This window comes from Coregonus clupeaformis, unplaced genomic scaffold (assembly GCF_020615455.1).
Source record: "Coregonus clupeaformis isolate EN_2021a unplaced genomic scaffold, ASM2061545v1 scaf0414, whole genome shotgun sequence".
NCBI lineage: Eukaryota > Metazoa > Chordata > Actinopteri > Salmoniformes > Salmonidae > Coregonus > Coregonus clupeaformis.
In genome coordinates, this window is record NW_025533869.1 from 102,212 (window position 1) to 110,644 (window position 8,433).

The following is an 8,433-nucleotide window of genomic DNA, read 5'->3' on the forward strand; positions in this document are numbered from 1 at the left end:
TTCTGCAAAGGGACCAGGACGACTGATCCGTGTAAAGGAAAGAATGAATGGGGCCATGCATCGTGAGATTTTGAGTGAAAACCTCCTTCCATCAGCAAGGGCATTGAAGATGAAACGTGGCTGGGTCTTTCAGCATGACAATGATCCCAAACACACCGCCCGGGCAACGAAGGAGTGGCTTCGTAAGAAGCATTTCAAGGTCCTGGAGTGGCCTAGCCAGTCTCCAGATCTCAACCCCATAGAAAATCTTTGGAGGGAGTTGAAAGTCTGTGTTGCCCAGCGACAGCCCCAAAACATCACTGCTCTAGAGGAGATCTGCATGGAGGAATGGGCCAAAATACCAGCAACAGTGTGTGAAAACCTTGTGAAGACTTACAGAAAACATTTAACCTGTGTCATTGCCAACAAAGGGTATATAACAAAGTATTGAGAAACTTTGGTTATTGACCAAATACTTATTTTGCACCATAATTTGCAAATAAATCCATTAAAAATCCTACAATGTGATTTTCTGGATATTTTTTTCTCATTTTGTCTGTCATAGTTGACGTGTACCTATGATGAAAATTACAGGCCTCTCTCATCTTTTTAAGTGGGAGAACGTGCACAATTGGTGGCTGACTAAATACTTTTTTTCCCCACTGTATATAGAGTGTAGAAAACACAAAATCGATGCAAGTTATTAAAGAGTAAAAGTTGAAGTTTCAGTCCATGTTTTGGCGACTCACCGAGTACACAGTGTCTCTCTCCATGGCACTCCTCTGTCTCCCAGCCTTTACTTTCTTGTGGATGACGTTCAAAGCGGCGTAATGGAGTGTGTCAGCATCTTGATCCTGAGAGGAATAACAAATATAACATCCAAATATTTGGTATTAGACAAAGATATTTATAGTGAAACCACATCTTTAGGTACATTTATATTTTCATATTTTGAATGAATAAAAAATATATTGAATCAACAACAGTTGGACCAGTGTTAGGTCTGTCTACCTGGTTATGAGAACTGGGGACTGATGAAGTAGTTGACTGAGGGTGCCTTCCTGTAGACAAACACATGGTAGAATCATCATCATTATCATCATCATACAATGAATTAACCTGGTTTCATGACTAAAACATGTACTGTATACTGCACCAACAGTTTAACCATATATTGTGGCAATGATAACACTTACCTCTACACAGCAGAGAAGTTTTCTTGGTCATCTTATACAAAACACAACCAAGGACAATGATGAGGATGACACAAAGAGCCAACACTACACCCAGACAGTACACCAAGAGAACATGGTCCTCCTTACAACCATCTGTAGAAATACAGACAGTGATAGAGGAAATTCAGGACATTTTGTTCAACCAGGGATACAATTTATTCACAGCAATGTGAAATATCACTTACGGTCAATGTCCAGCTTGGTCCCATTCCCAAATAGTGTCTCCCCACATGAGGCCACAGCACAGTAGTAAGTCCCAGCATCAGAGAGGCTGAGGTTCCTCTTGGGGAGGTTGTAGCCACAGCTCTGTATAGGAGACCCAGCCTCAGGGCTCTTCTCACACTGATCACTCCTGTCTCCTTGGGTGTAAATGATTCCTGGATGGGATTCTCCTGAGCAATGTCTGAAACAATAGACACTGTGCTCTCCTGCACAGTTCAGAGTCACAGAGTCTCCTGGCTGGATTGACTAAGACACAGACTGCTGTACAATAAACTTGATGGATCCTGATGGCAAAAAAAGTAAATGCAGGTATGAACTACCGTAACTTTAGATTGTAAATAAATTACAACAAACTTTGAGCTACATTTTACAGTACTGAATACAAACTGTAGCCTACCTTTCAGAATGAGAAATATTACGATTGCAAATTCCATCACATTTACATGGATTCCCCCACAGTAATATGTGGCTGAGTCAGAAAGATGGGTGTTTGAGATGCTTAAATAGTACACTCCTTTCCCACTTTGTACTGTGAACCAAGGGTTATCCTTGAACTCATTTTGAAATGGTGCACTACTAGCATATTTGTAAATTGTTGCCAAAGTTGAGGCTTCTGTCCTGCAGTTTGTTTGTACCATGAGATACAGTACCAGTCAAAAGTTTGAACAGGGTTTTTCTTTATTTTTATTATTTTCTACATTGTAGAATTATAGTGAAGACATCAAAACTATGAAATAACACATATGGAATCATGTAGTAACCAAAAAAGTGTTAAACAAATGTGACATTCTTCAAAGTAGCCACCCTTTGCCTTGATGAGAGCTTTGCACACACTTGGCATTCTCTCAACCAGCTTCATGAGGTAGTCACCTGGAATGCATTTCAATTAACAGGTGTGCCTTCTTAAAAGTTAATTTGTGGAATTTATTTCCTTCTTAATGCGTTTGAGCCAATCAGTTGTGTTGTGACAAGGTAAGGGGGTATACAGAGGATAGCCCTATTTGGTAAAAGACCAAGTACATATTATGGCAAGAACAGCTCCAATAAGCAAAGAGAAATGACAGTCCATCATTACTTTAAGACATGAAAGTCAATCAATCTGGAACATTTCAAGAACTTTTAAAGTTTATTCAAGTCAATCAATCAATCAATTTTATTTTATATAGCCCTTCTTACATCAGCTAATATCTCGAAGTGCTGTACAGAAACCCAGCCTTTGCAGTCGCAAAAACCATTCAAGTGCTATGATCAAACTGGCTCTCATTAGGACCGCCACAGCAAAGGAAGACCCAGAGTTACCTCTGCTGCAGAGGATAAGTTCATTAGAGTTACCAGCCTCAGAAATTGCAGAAATTGCTTCACAGTATTCAAGTAACAGACACATCTGAACATCAACTGTTCAGAGGACACTGCGTGAATCAGGCCTTCATGGTCGAATTACTGCAAAGAAATCACTACTAAAGGACTACAATAAGAAGAAGAGACTTGCTTGGGCCAAGAAACACGAGCAATGGACATTAGACCGGTGGAAATATGTATTTTGGTTTGATTAGTCCAAATATGAGATTTCTAGTTCCAACCGCAATGTCTTTTTGAGACGCAGAGTAGGTGAACGGATGATCTCCGCATGTGTGGTTCCCACCGTGAAGCATGGAGGAGGAGGTGTGATTGTGTGGGGGTGCTTTGCGGGTGACACTGTCTGTGATCTATTTAGAATTCAAGGCACACTTAACCAGCATGGCTACTACAGCATTCTGCAGCAATACTCCATCCCATCTGGTGTGCGCTTTGTGGGACTATCATTTTTTTTTCAACAGGACAACTACCCAACACATCTCCAGGCTGTGTAAGGGTTATTTGACCAAGAAGGAGAGTGATGGCGTGCTGCATCAGATGTTCTGGCCTCCACAATCACCTGACCTCAACCCAATTGAGAAAATTCCAGGAATGTGCAAAGCTGTCATCAATACAAAGGGTGGCTACTTTGAAGAATCAAAAATCTAAAATATATTTTGATTTTTTTAACACTTTTTTGGTTACTACATGATTCCATATGTGCTATTTCATAGTTTTGATGTCTTCACTATTATTCTACAATGTAGAAAACAGTAAAAAATAAAGAATAACCCTTTAATGAGTAGATGTGTCCAAACTTTTGACTGGTACTGTACAAGAACTTCTGTCTGGATAGAATCATTGCAGAGTCACATTGTCTCCAAGACGAGCGTACAGAAGAGGACTTGGATGACCGATGTCAATCCTTGATAAATCCTGGTTGCAGTGCATTTTGGTTCCCAACAATGTTGTTTCTTGTGTTTGAAAAAGATGGCATTCCTTAGATTACCCATTAGTATTTTAAACGATTAAAGTGCCATAACATAGATCATATGATGAGATGAACTTCCAGGTCTAGAAACAACCTGAACATCCTTCAGCTTCTTCTCTCTGGTCTCGTCTGGTGTAACAGAACAACTGAGATGAGGGTCAAGAGACAAAGTGAAGTGACAGCATCAGCGGAAATTTGTATCTACATGTAACACAGGAGGCACAACTTTTAGGTTGGCTCCATTGGTTGTTTGAAGAGAAAGTGAGATTGAGAAAATGTCTCACCTTAAATGCAGATGTGCATTCATTGATTAATCATTCATGATTTTCTCTCTAAAATCCTTATGCTATCAAAAAGGTTTGCTTTCTGTCTTAAAATACTAAAATGTTAGCGCTATTGTTTTGTATTTCTTTCTAGTTTTGGTCCAATGTTAAGCCAACTCTCTGAAGTTCAAAGACATTAAAAGTTCCTTCATAGAAGCCGGTCTTCCATAGGTATAATTCTGTGGGCCTAATTCAGATAATGCATGTCATAACAACAAGATGCCCAGCGCTTCAAGCCAAGCCTCCTCCTCCATCCTCTCTCTTTCTCTCCCCATCCGCAAAATTCCAGTCGCATCTCGCGCCCTACACTTGTCTGTCCAATGCATGTAAATACTTTGCCCGCTCCATAGCAAGCTGCTCTATCCACACGGAAGTAATTAATTCATGTGGAGCTAAATGTAAAAACGTTATGATTGCAGATGTTTAAAGAGGAACAGAGGGGAACAATATAAACCGTTCCTTTGGAGAAAAAAAATCTGTTCCAACCCCTGCTTAAAATAATATAAGTTAAAGCTATTGGTTGTATTTCTTTACATTTGGGTTGGTGGCAGACTACTGGCACACATGCCTTAAAATACTATAAAGTCAGAGTTACTGGTTCGTATTTTTTCATCATTTGGGTCGGTGGCTGAGACTAGTGGTACATATGTCCTCTTTGACATACACAGGGGGTTTACATTGTATTTCTCACTTCATGTCTGTAGGAGGCAGTTCAAGCTCTCAGGAGGAAGTGAACACTGGTGAGGTTCGCACCTTTTTGACAAAATAAAGATGTGATCATTTGATACCTGGTGCAAATAAGTGGTAAGAATTGGGCAAGCCATTAATATGTAGGAATTAAAAACATGTTTATTGAAATATTACACAAGCATAAGGGCAGGTTACAGAGTTCCATGTTACAACTATTATCATCAAAAGGAAGAGTTCAGACATTTGCAAAATCATAATATTGGTGAGGATTTGAGACTTCTGAAACCATCCTAGTATCAGCTTTCACACTTTGGGGAAAATTATGCTCTGCACCTGAGTTATTGTACATGTAGACTACCGGTCAAAAGTTTTAGAACACCTACTCATTCAAGGGTTTTTCTTTATTTTTTACTCTTTTCTACATTGTAGAGTAATAGTGAAGACATCAAAACTATGAAATAACACATATGGAATCATGTAGTAACCAAAGAAGTGTTAAACAAATCAAAATATATTTTATATTTGAGATTCTTCAAATAGCCACCCTTTGCCTTGGTGACAGCTTTGCACACTCTTGGCATTCTCTCAACCAGCTTCTCCTGGAATGATTTTCAAACAGTCTTGAAGGAGTTCCCACAAATGCTGAGCAGTTGTTGGCTGCTTTTCCTTCACTCTGTGGTCCGACTCATCCCAAACCATCTCAATTTGGTAGAGGTGGGGGGATTGTGGAGGCCAGGTCATCTGATGCAGCACTCAATCACTCTCCTTCTTGGTCAAATAGCCCTTACACAGCCTGGAGGTGTGTTGGGTCATTGTCCTGTTGAAAAACAAATGATAGTCCCACTGAGCCTAAACCAGATGGGATGGCGTATTGCTGCAGAATGCTGTGGTAGCCATGCTGGTTAAGTGTGCCTTGAATTCTAAATAAATCACAGACAGTGTCACCAGCAAAGCACCCCCACACCATAACACCTCCTCCTCCATGCTTTACGGTGGGAAATACACATGAGGAGATTGGAACCAAAAAATCTCAAATTTGGACTCCATACCAAAGGACAAATTTCCATCGGTCTAATGTCCATTACTTGTGTTTCTTGGCCAAAGCAATTCTCTTCTTATTATTGGTGTCCTTTAGTAGTGGTTTCTTTGCAGCAATTTGACCATGAAGGCCTGATTCACACAGTTTATTCTGAACAGTTGATGTTGAGATGTGTCTGTTACTTGAATTCTGTGAAGCATTTATTTGGGCTGCAATTTCTGAGGCTGGTAACTCTAATGAACTTATCCTCTGTAGCAGAGGTGACTCTGGATCTTCCATTCCTGTGGTGGTCCTCATGAGAGCCAGTTTCATCATAGTGCTTGATGGTTTTTGCGACTGCACTTGAAGAAACTTTCAAAGTTCTTGAAATGTTCCATATTGACTGACCTTCATGACTTAAAGTAATTATGGACTGTCATTTCTCTTTGCTTATTTGAGCTGTTCTTGACATAATGTGGACATGGTATTTTACCAAATAGGGCTATCTTCTGTATACCCCCCTACCTTGTCACAACACAACTGATGGGCTCAAACACATTAAGAAGGAAAGAAATTCCACAAATTAACTTTTAAGAAGGCACACCTGTTAATTGAAATGCATTCCAGGTAACTACCTCATGAAGCTGGTTGAGAGAATGCCAAGAGTGTGCAAAGCTGTCATCAAGGCAAAGGGTGGCTATTTGAATAATCTCAATTATAAAACATATTTTGATTTTTTTAACACTTTTTTGGTTACTACATGATTCCATGTGTTATTTCATAGTACTGATGTCTTAACTATTATTCTACAATGTAGAAAATATTAAAAATAAAGAAAAACCCTTGAATGAGTAGGTGTTCTAAAACTCGACCGGTAGTGTATATTAGGCAAAGCTAGGCCCCCGCAATGGCATCCTACAGTAAATGAGAATTGTACAAAATAGCCAGGTCAAAAGGACACAGTCAAGCTCAAAGTGGAGTTCAGAGGAGGGGTTGGGCTTAACTTAGAATGATGCTGATCACAGGAGGCTGCTTAGGGGAGGACGGCTCATAAAAATGGCTGGAATGGAGTGAATGGAATGGTATCCATGTTTTTGATGTGTTCAATAACATTCAATTTATTCCGTTCTAGCCATTGCTATGAGCCCGTTCTCCATAATTAAGGTGTCACTGACCGCCTGTGATACTGATTGAAGGACTGCCACATCCTGTGTATATGACACATCAGAGTAGATGGTTTCTTCCTCTCTCTGTTCTCTCCTCTGTCTCCTGGGCTTGGTACTGTTCTTGTCAGTGAACTTCAGGGCAGAGTAGTTCAGGCCATCATCGTCACTGTGGAGCTATGAGGATGAAACTCAGACTCACTTAATTCAAACTCCAGGTCAAATCTAATGCTGTAGTCTTTTGCTTTAATACGCTTATCCAGTCTCACTCTTGATACAGCAATTCTGCTAACCTGTTGGTCAGATGTGTTGGCATGAAGCTTCCCATACTGGCTCTGCTGAGAAGGGGTCCCCACTAATAGATAAAAGATAAAAGATTCAAAACACTGGAAACATACTATGTATGTCATATTTTCTGTTTCAAAATGAATTAGGCTTGTGAAATGAAAACAATGTCCAGAGAGGGAAGTGGTAAAAGGAGAGCTAGCCTTCACCCTTCTTTATGATCTATAACTATTATTACTATTACTATTAGCATGAAGACTTTTACTCTACCTGCACAGTGTTCACATCGTGACCTCTTCATTCTCACAAAGAGGAAAACGTTGACAACCACACTCAGAATCACAGCAGTTGTCAGGCAAGATAGAATGATGACAAAAATAAGCTTAATCTGATCACCCAACAGGTCTGAAACTTAAAAAACAAATACACTTTTAAATGATTTTGTATTATTTATTCTCAAACACTTTTACACATAGACTGGAGTTGTTCGCTTCAAAGTTATATAAAGTGACGAAGCTCTACAGTGCATTAGGAAAGTATTCAGACCCCTTCCCTTTTTCCACATTTTGTTACGTTACAGCCTTATTCTAAAATAGATTCAATTATTTTTTTCCCTCATTGATCTTCACACAATACCCCATAATGACAAAGCGAAAACAGGTTTTTAGATTTTTTTGCATGAGACTTGCTATGAGACTCGAAATTGAGCTCTGGATCATCCTGTTTCCATTGATCATCCTTGAGATGTTTCTACAACTTGATTTGAGTCCACCTGTGGTAAATTCAATTGATTGGACTGAATTTGCAAAGGAACACACCTGTCTATAAGGTCCCACAGTTGACCGTGCATGTCAGAGCAAAAACCAAGCCATGAGGTAGAAGGACATTTCCATAGAGCTCCGAGACAGGATTGTGTCAAGGCACAGATCTGGGGAAGGCTACCAAAAAATGTCTGCAGCATTGAAGGTCCCCAAGAACACAGTGGCCTCCATCATTCTTAAATTGAAGAAGTTTGGAAGCAACAATACACTTCCTTGAGCTGGCCGCTCGGCCAAACTGAGCAACCGGGGAAGAAGGGCCTTGGTCAGGGAGGTGACCAAGAAACCGATGGTCACTCTGACAGAGCTCCAGAGTTCCTCTGTGGAGATTGGAGAACCTTCCAGAAGGACAACCATCTCTGCAGCACTCCACC

At 40.1% G+C, this 8,433-nt stretch overlaps 1 pseudogene; it reads right to left on the bottom strand.

The window, feature by feature from the left end:
* Positions 1–704: 704 nt before the first annotated feature.
* On the bottom strand, positions 705–5,124 carry LOC121562887 (annotated as a pseudogene).
* Positions 5,125–8,433: the final 3,309 nt, after the last annotated feature.